Genomic DNA, 7,988 nt, shown 5'->3' with positions numbered 1-7,988 from the left:
CTTCTCTCGCGCGTCCGTCACCAACTGCCCTGCCCTGCCTTGTAGGGGTCCAATGTTACCCCGAGACTTCTTCTTGCTACCTATATACTTGAAGGAGGACTTTTTGTTATCCTTAATCCCAGAAGCTAATCTAAGCTCCAGTGCTGCTTTAGCCTCCCTTACCAAATCCCTACAAGCTCACGTCAGGGAGGTGTACTCCTCCTTTGTCCCTGTCCCCTGCTTCCACCACCAGTACGCTTTTTTCTTTGCCCTCAGGCCAGCCTGGATATCCGCGCTCTGCCATGAAGTTTTCTTGGACCCTTTTCCTGCCTTCCTGCGCAGAGGAATTGCGTCCTGCTGCGCCCCAAGGATAGCCTCCTTGAGAAAGGACCACCTTTCCTGGACCCTTATACTAGCTACCCCCTGGGCTTTGAGTGCCTCCCTGACTACTGCCCTGAACACATTGAAGTTGGCTTTCCAATGCCAGTAATCTGTTCTGGCATTGCTGTTAAGGTGAGGAATGAGTGACATTACTAAGGGCCTGATTCTGTCTCCCTTACTTTCTTAGGGATTTTTTTCTATTTACTTATTCCAGAGCAGCACCCTCAAGTTTCCTGCACCGACAAACAATTGACTGGGATGGTGCCAGATAGCCACCTCCATTGTTGCTTTTGTTTAAGGGGCAGGCTGTCTGGAGCAGAACAAAGTGGTAGAAAATGCTACTCCAGCTCACAGACCTTAGTTCACAGGCAGTCCCATTGATCCTGGTTCTGTATACATTACCCCACGAGCAGCTCCATTGCCTTTAATGGATCTACTTGCAGAGTAAAGGGAGGAGCACTTGGCCTTTTGAAAGGAGTGGTACCACCCACAGATGGGATGGGGAGCCTTCAAACACTCTCTTTTAGTTTACAGGGCTCTTTTGAGGGCATATCAAGGTCTAAATTGTTCTGCTGCCCCAGGGCCAGACCAGAAATAACAGTCCTGAGCTCCTTGCTCTAAGAGTAATTCCCCTGTCCCACTTTTTGCCTGGCTCTGCATATGCCGGTTGGTGGGTTGATACAGCTAATCTGGCTAATTCACACGGTTGGGTAGTGCCAAGGCCAGCCTGTTCTTGCCCCTTCTCACGCACACACATGAAAGGAGACCTCCCATGTGTCCTCTTGAACCCCACACATTATGGGAGCTAGGACACAATTTGCTTAGATATAATAATGGCCGACTTAGTGGGGATTTTGACTGTAAACTACAGTCTCAGTTCTGCATTCAACTTGAGAACAACCAACCACTGCTTCAAAGCAAACTCAGGTTTTCTGTTTCCTCAGCAAGAGAGGGGAGAAATACCCTGGGGAAAGGATATTTCTTGTGCAAAAGAATTTTAGAATACATTTTTTCAAAAAATATTTGCAGTAAATTTGTGCAAGCTGTTCTTATGCTCATAATGCCAGAACCCAGGGCTATCATAACTATCTTTAGAGACAAAATATTTGCTCCTTCTCCTTCATTCTCAGGATCGCCTTCTACTGATCTCCCTAAAATTGCAGCTTTTCAGCCCCAACTTGAAGCTTGTTGCAGGCATGTCTGTCTGCAGCCCAGAGGTTATGAAATTCAAAGCCATAGTGATACGGAAGAAAGTCTGGCAGGTGGGTAAAGCAACTCTGCATACAGCACTTCCCAGAAGAAAAGAAACACTGAACAAAACAAACGGCTCTACTTGAATTGAATGGCTTGCCTCAATAAGAAAATTCAGGGAAGTCTACAATGATAGAAGATCAGGCAAGCAATGGAAATGGAAAGAGAGCAGAATAAAGGCTGCAAACAGAACCCACCAATTCTCTGCTCTTGCTCCTTTGCAGGTGCAACCAATAACCAGAGAGCAATAACTACTGACGTGCTTAGAGTATCTTGCTCCATGCACTCCACTGGGAAAAAGCTCATCAGAGCAGATTAGTAGATCCACTTTATGGAATAAAGGGATGACCTAAGCAAGCATGATATCCTGTTACTAAAAAAAACCAGCTGTAGCATAAGCCATCATATGAATTGTGAATATGAGAGGAAGGATGAAAACAAAGAATGGCTTCCTAGGATAAAGTGTTAGCAGAAGAAATGGGTCCTAGCTAAAGCTGCTCAAGTTTTGTGATGGGAAATTGATTTTTTGACAAAGTAAACATTGTAATGAAAATCATTTGCTTTCTTTTAACAATTTCACCTTCCCTTTTTATCAGACAAAAACAAAATATTTTGGGTCTTCAACACAAAGTTGATAATTTTCAAAGAGGTGAAACAGTTCTGATTGGCTCTAGTCTAAAGTAGAAATTTCGGACTGACATTTGAACTCCTCCAGAGTTTGAGAAATTTGATTCAACCCATTAAAGATATAGGGACCATGATGACATAATGCAGACTCCAGTCCCAATTCACTGTTATTCAGAACCTTTTATGATACTTTACATCATTGCAAAGTGGGTATAAAGCACTCCCAGAGCTGAAAAGTATTATTTCATGTGTATTCACCATTGTAAATAGAAAAAGAAAATCAGAAGATAAAACTTCTCTGTAGTTCAGGGGGCTTCAGACCAGACCTTTTAAGACAAGCCCATTTCTACATAGTATTTTTTCAGAACCTAGATATGAGAGGACCATAGGATAAAGTACTGCTATATCCCACTCCTAATTAATAGCACCATGACTGTCCAACCACCTTCAACCTACATGGCTGGAAAGGACCTGAAATACACAACACAGGCCAAATGATAGCAGATCAGCCAAGGGAAAGGGTCAGTGAATGTCAACATTTGGTCCCACTGAAATCTTACTTCTGCTTAGGATGCTAACACAGACAGTTGTGCTTTTTAATGAGTCAGGCATCCATATGTACAGTGACACGGGATTTTTAAAAGTATTCAGGACTTGTCTATCTCTGCTCCTACTGAAGTCAATGGGAATTTTATCAGCAATTCCTATAGAAATAGATGTAATATCAATGGTGAAAGTATGTGAAAATCCCACTGGTGACATTGCCTCTGCAAGTGGCAATTGTGACCAGCAGCACTATATGCTTTTGAGTCTTATGCAGAGTTGGCTTCAATGATGTCAGTCTCTGATGTTTAACTTTGGTTTCTCTTCCTAGCAGAGGCTTTCCTTGGCAAGCTTCCTGTAACATACTGCAGAAATCCATTTTAGTTCCCCTTACTCTCCCTGCAAGATATCATACTACTTATGTAGCTTACGCTCATCTTTACATGCTTGTAGAACTGGTGGGCTCATAGCTGCCCCCGTGGCTCTATGTAACGGTGCAATGTTAACACTGGGACGGGTTAGCCAAGGCAGAACTCCACGCTCTCCTTCTCCAGAACAACCAGAAGACCTGAAAGTAAGCAACACCATGTCTTGCAGACTTTACCAGAAAACTATCCTAACCAAACTGCGTGCCTATTGCAAACCTGGAGGGTTCCTTACTCCACATGTATCCATTTATTCAGTCTGGGCAGCTCATAAGCGGGAATGGCTTCTGAACAACAACTCCGCCATTACTTCCTTGTGCACTTATGACCCAGTCTTCCAAACGCTGGCATATGAGAAAAACTACTTCAGTGAGTAACCACATGAACCCAGATGGGACTCTTGGGAGCAAAGCTACTAACGAGTGTCAGTATCGATGAGACTGGAAACTTCCTACCTACGTGCACATGCGCGGTCTATAAGTTTTGAACTTCTGCAGACTTAAATAAATGTTTTTTCTGCTCATCTCCAATATTTAATATTGAAGTTCCTTTAATTTGAATAATATTTTTTCAAACAAACAAAATAGAAATCCTATAGAAGGTCTACACTACATTGGCTGAAAAGGTCCATTATTTACCCTGTTTAAAAGAGAAAGGATGGATAGGATGTTTTATTATAAGAAACATATATTTTTTCTCTACTTTCCCATAACTCTAAAACAGTTGTCCCTGCCATAAACTGATACAAAACAAAGATATACATTTCAACTGTATTTTCATTACCAACATTATAACATATTCTTAAGAGCTAATGTAGACAGACAGATGAGCTTTGGCCAGCCAGAGATACCATTCCAATTATTTTATTTTCAATAATGTTGTGACAATAAAGTTACAATTGAAAATTATTTTCCATTATAACTTCATTGGTCACTTTTAGTGATTTTTATATTTGCTAATATTAATTTTTATAATGAAGCAAGAGTAAAAACACACGAATATGTCATTATTAATGTTAGAATATTCTCTGACACTATTCTTCATTATCATCATTATTCCCAGTTAAGGACATTTTAAAAATAAAACACTTTATGTTTTTAAATACTTTTCACCATGCGCAACCCTTAAGTATCCAAACATTCATTTTGCTGAGCTCTTTTTTCCCCTCTGTATAATAAGAACAGTAAAGTTCTATTATCCATGAAGTTTCTTATTCACTGCACATTTCCATACTTTCCCATTCATTTTTATTGAAATCAGGCAGCAGTCCAAGAGACCTGCATTTCCCATGAAGCAGGGCAGACATCCTTTAACCTGCGTGTATCACTTTGTGAGAGAGATATGATCTCTGTGTTCGCTACAAGGCCACAGTTTTGTTAAGAGCTAAAAAAGACATGGACTCATTTTCCTTTAAAGCTGCTGCCTCTGAACCAGTAGTAAACCAAAGCCATCGCTGTTGAGAACCAAAGGTCATGTTGAGAAAAATGAAACCATATATGAATAGAATAGGGCGCTGAAGCTCACCAACAAATTCATTTTGAGCCTTGTGCTATCTCGAGGAGGGTGTGTGTATATGAGCAGTCTCAAGAGAAACCTTAACAAATATCTCTGGAATGCTAATGTTAGCGCCACCGCCGCATTTTAAACTTCCACAGCCTGATGTACAATATGGAATATGAATTTCTATTAGCGAGAGATTAGATCCTGTTTTACGCTGTAAAGTTTTGCTATCTGTATCCCACCTTAAATTAGGAATGACTGCCAATATGTTGCAACATGTAAAACAGCAATACATATTCATTTACCAGATTCTTTGCAGGACATTTCTGAATTATGCTTGGAAGAGAGAAGAAGAAAGGTTGTGCTAAAAAGGTATTTTCCAAAGCCTCCACTGTCACTAATAATGCATGCATTTTGTAAGTGTAAATATTTACCGCAAAGGAGATTTGGGTTAGAACTGTGAGAAAGAAATGCTTATATGTCATTTAAAACCAAGTAACATTTGGCTTTAAACAAACACATCAGAATAGTTTTGCAAACAGAACATTTTTCCCTTTTCATTTGCTTGGCATATTTGAACTCATTTCATGAAAGAAAGAAAGAAAGAAAGACTTTTGACTTTTAAGTACTTTATTCAGGGGTTCAGGGATACAAAAAGGGTGGCCGCATACAAAGCAAGAAAAACAAACAAATTACCATCAACCCAAAAAACACCATGTCATTTGCATTCAACACATCACACCGTGACAGACACCTTTGCTGCATTTCACGTCGTGTCTTTCATGCTAGTTATGTGGTCGGAGTGCCGGCCACACGGTCATAACTATATAGATAAACACTTCATACCCTGCTCCATCCCATCAAACACGTAACAAAACCTTCAACTTGCCACACCAAAAAAAAGCAAAGCAGCAGCCTGGTGAGGGCCCAGGACGCGGCACAAGCTGGAAGTCGTAGTTCAACACCGAGCCAGTCCGGTCGCCCAGACCAGTCATGACATCAGAGCGCGTATTTGAGACGGCCATCCTCCACATGGCACAGCGCTCCCTCAAGGGCCCAGCGTGTCTCAAAGGCGGGCACCGCCCGCCGGAGCACAGCATGCTCAAACTCCAGCGAGAGGCGCGCCTGCACCAGGAGGCGGAAAAGCCGCAGGGCATCATCTGAGCCGGTCCCGGCAAGCCGGTTTCGGCGGCTCTTGAGGACGGCCAACTTGGCCTGACCCAATAGAAAGTTGGCCAGGCAGACAGGGCCCTTCTCAGCCGCCCGATATGGGTAGGAGCACACGTAGGTGGTCTCCGAAAATCTCCTGCCCAGTGCCCGCAGCAGCGGCCCGAGGGTGACAAAGAGCGGCTGCAGGCGGGGACAGTCAAGGAAGGCATGAAAGAGGGTCTCCTCAACACCCCCCGGGCAGAAGGAACAGGCTGTCGAGGCGCCTGGGTCCAAGTGGGACGCAAATGTGCCAGCGGCTAGGATGCCGTGCAGCAACCGCCACTGCAGGTCGCCAGTCTTCTTGGCGGTTGGCGACTTATACAATGTGCGCCACGCCGGGTGTGCTGGTGGGGAATCTGGCGGCCCCAGGCGCCGTCGCCACAGTGTATCAGGGCGGCCCGCCAGCACTTGGGCATGGCGGACATGAACCACCCAGGTGTATAAACTTCTACATGACAGAAAAGCAAAAGGACAACCTGTGTCACTGTCAGGAGGCACAGGGAGCATCAGCAGGGTCCCAGGGCTGCCGGCCAGATTGTCGGCCACGGCTGGGGTGACTGGTAAAGCAGGAAAAGCCTCACTTGGGGCATCCTCAGTGCAGGGGACCTGGCCTGCCCAGAGATGGTCCTCCAGGGTGGCTGCTGCCTCCAATGGGAGGGCAGCCCGGATGTCACACAGGAGACAGCCCACACTGCGAACGGAGCGCATCCCCAGCCGGGTGGTCAAGGCCTCGGGCGAGAGCCAGGCTGACCGAGCAGGGTCAAGGAGATGGCTCAGGTGGAGAACACGCGCCTGAATGAGAGCCGCCATGAGACTGGCAGAGGCCAGCCTTGGCAAGGGGCGCCACAGCTCTGGGTTGTGCACCAGGGGTTCCCCCAGCAACTGCGGGAGCTGCAAGTGATGTGCCTGGGACTGGAGGTGGAAAGTGGCTTGCCAGGCTCGTACCATGCTACGGTAAAAGGCTGGAAGCACCGCCCAGTACAAAAGCATAAGGCCCAACAGGAAGAGCTCCCAGTCAAAGCCAAGGGCCCCCACCCTCTGCAGAAACCGGCATGCCAGGTGTTGCCAAGGTGGGCGCTTCTCACTGTACAGGAGTCGCTGAAGGGCCTGCAGGTGGAAGGCAACCACCCTGCTCATAAGGTCAACCAAAGTCTGGCCCCCCCAGTCACAGGTAGGTAAAGGACAGGTCGTGGGAGCCAGTGGCGCCCGTCCCAGAAGAAGTCAACCAGGAGGTGCTGGAGTCTCTCAAGCAGGTCCTCTGGCGGATCGAGTATGGCACAACAATGCCACAGGGTCACCGCCACTAGGTTGTTCACAATGAGGACGTGTCCCCGGTAGGAGAGGCTGGGTAGGCGCCAGTGCCACCTTTGTAGGTGGGCCTTCACTCCTTCCTCGAGGCCGTCCCAGTTGCGCACCATGAAGGCTGATGGCCCCAGAAACACGCCCAGGATCCTAAGGCCCTCGCGGCGCCAGGTGAGGCCCCTGGGCAAGGCCGGGGGGGGGCGTGGTGATCCTCTCTCCAAGCAGCAGGGTATCGCTCTTCGCCCAGTTGATACGGGCCAAAGAAGCGCATTCGTAGGCTCGCTGGCAGGCTGTCAGGGCCTCCACGTCTTCCTGGGTGTCAAGGAAGATGGTCACATCGTCTGTGTATGCTGAGAGCCACAGCAGAGGGGCAACGGACGGGCCCACAGCTGGTGGCAAGGCCACACCACTCAGGCGGCGCTGCAGTGCATGCAGCAGTGTCTCAATGGCCGGGGCATAAAGCATGCCCGACAGGGGGAAGCCCTGACGGATGCCTCTGCGTGCGAGGAACGGGGCGCAGAGCACCCCGTTCACCTTGAGCAGGCTGGAAGTGTCTTGATACAAGACCCGGAGGGCGCCGGTGAAGAGGGGTCCAAAGCCAAAGGCCTCCAGGGTCCAAAAGAGGTAGGCGTGGTCCACCCAGTCAAAGGCCTTCTCCTGGTCCAGAGAGATAAGGCCAACGTTCAGGCCAAAGAGTTCACTGACTGTAAGTAGGTTGTGCAGCAGAAACAGGTTGTCTTGGATGGTTCTGTCCGGCACGCAGTAGCTCTG

This window comes from Gavialis gangeticus, unplaced genomic scaffold (assembly GCF_001723915.1).
Source record: "Gavialis gangeticus isolate Ggan-Ray unplaced genomic scaffold, GavGan_comp1, whole genome shotgun sequence".
NCBI classification, from domain to species: Eukaryota; Metazoa; Chordata; order Crocodylia; family Gavialidae; genus Gavialis; species Gavialis gangeticus.
The sequence above is the reverse complement of the archived record's forward strand: the minus strand, read 5'-3'. Positions refer to the sequence as shown.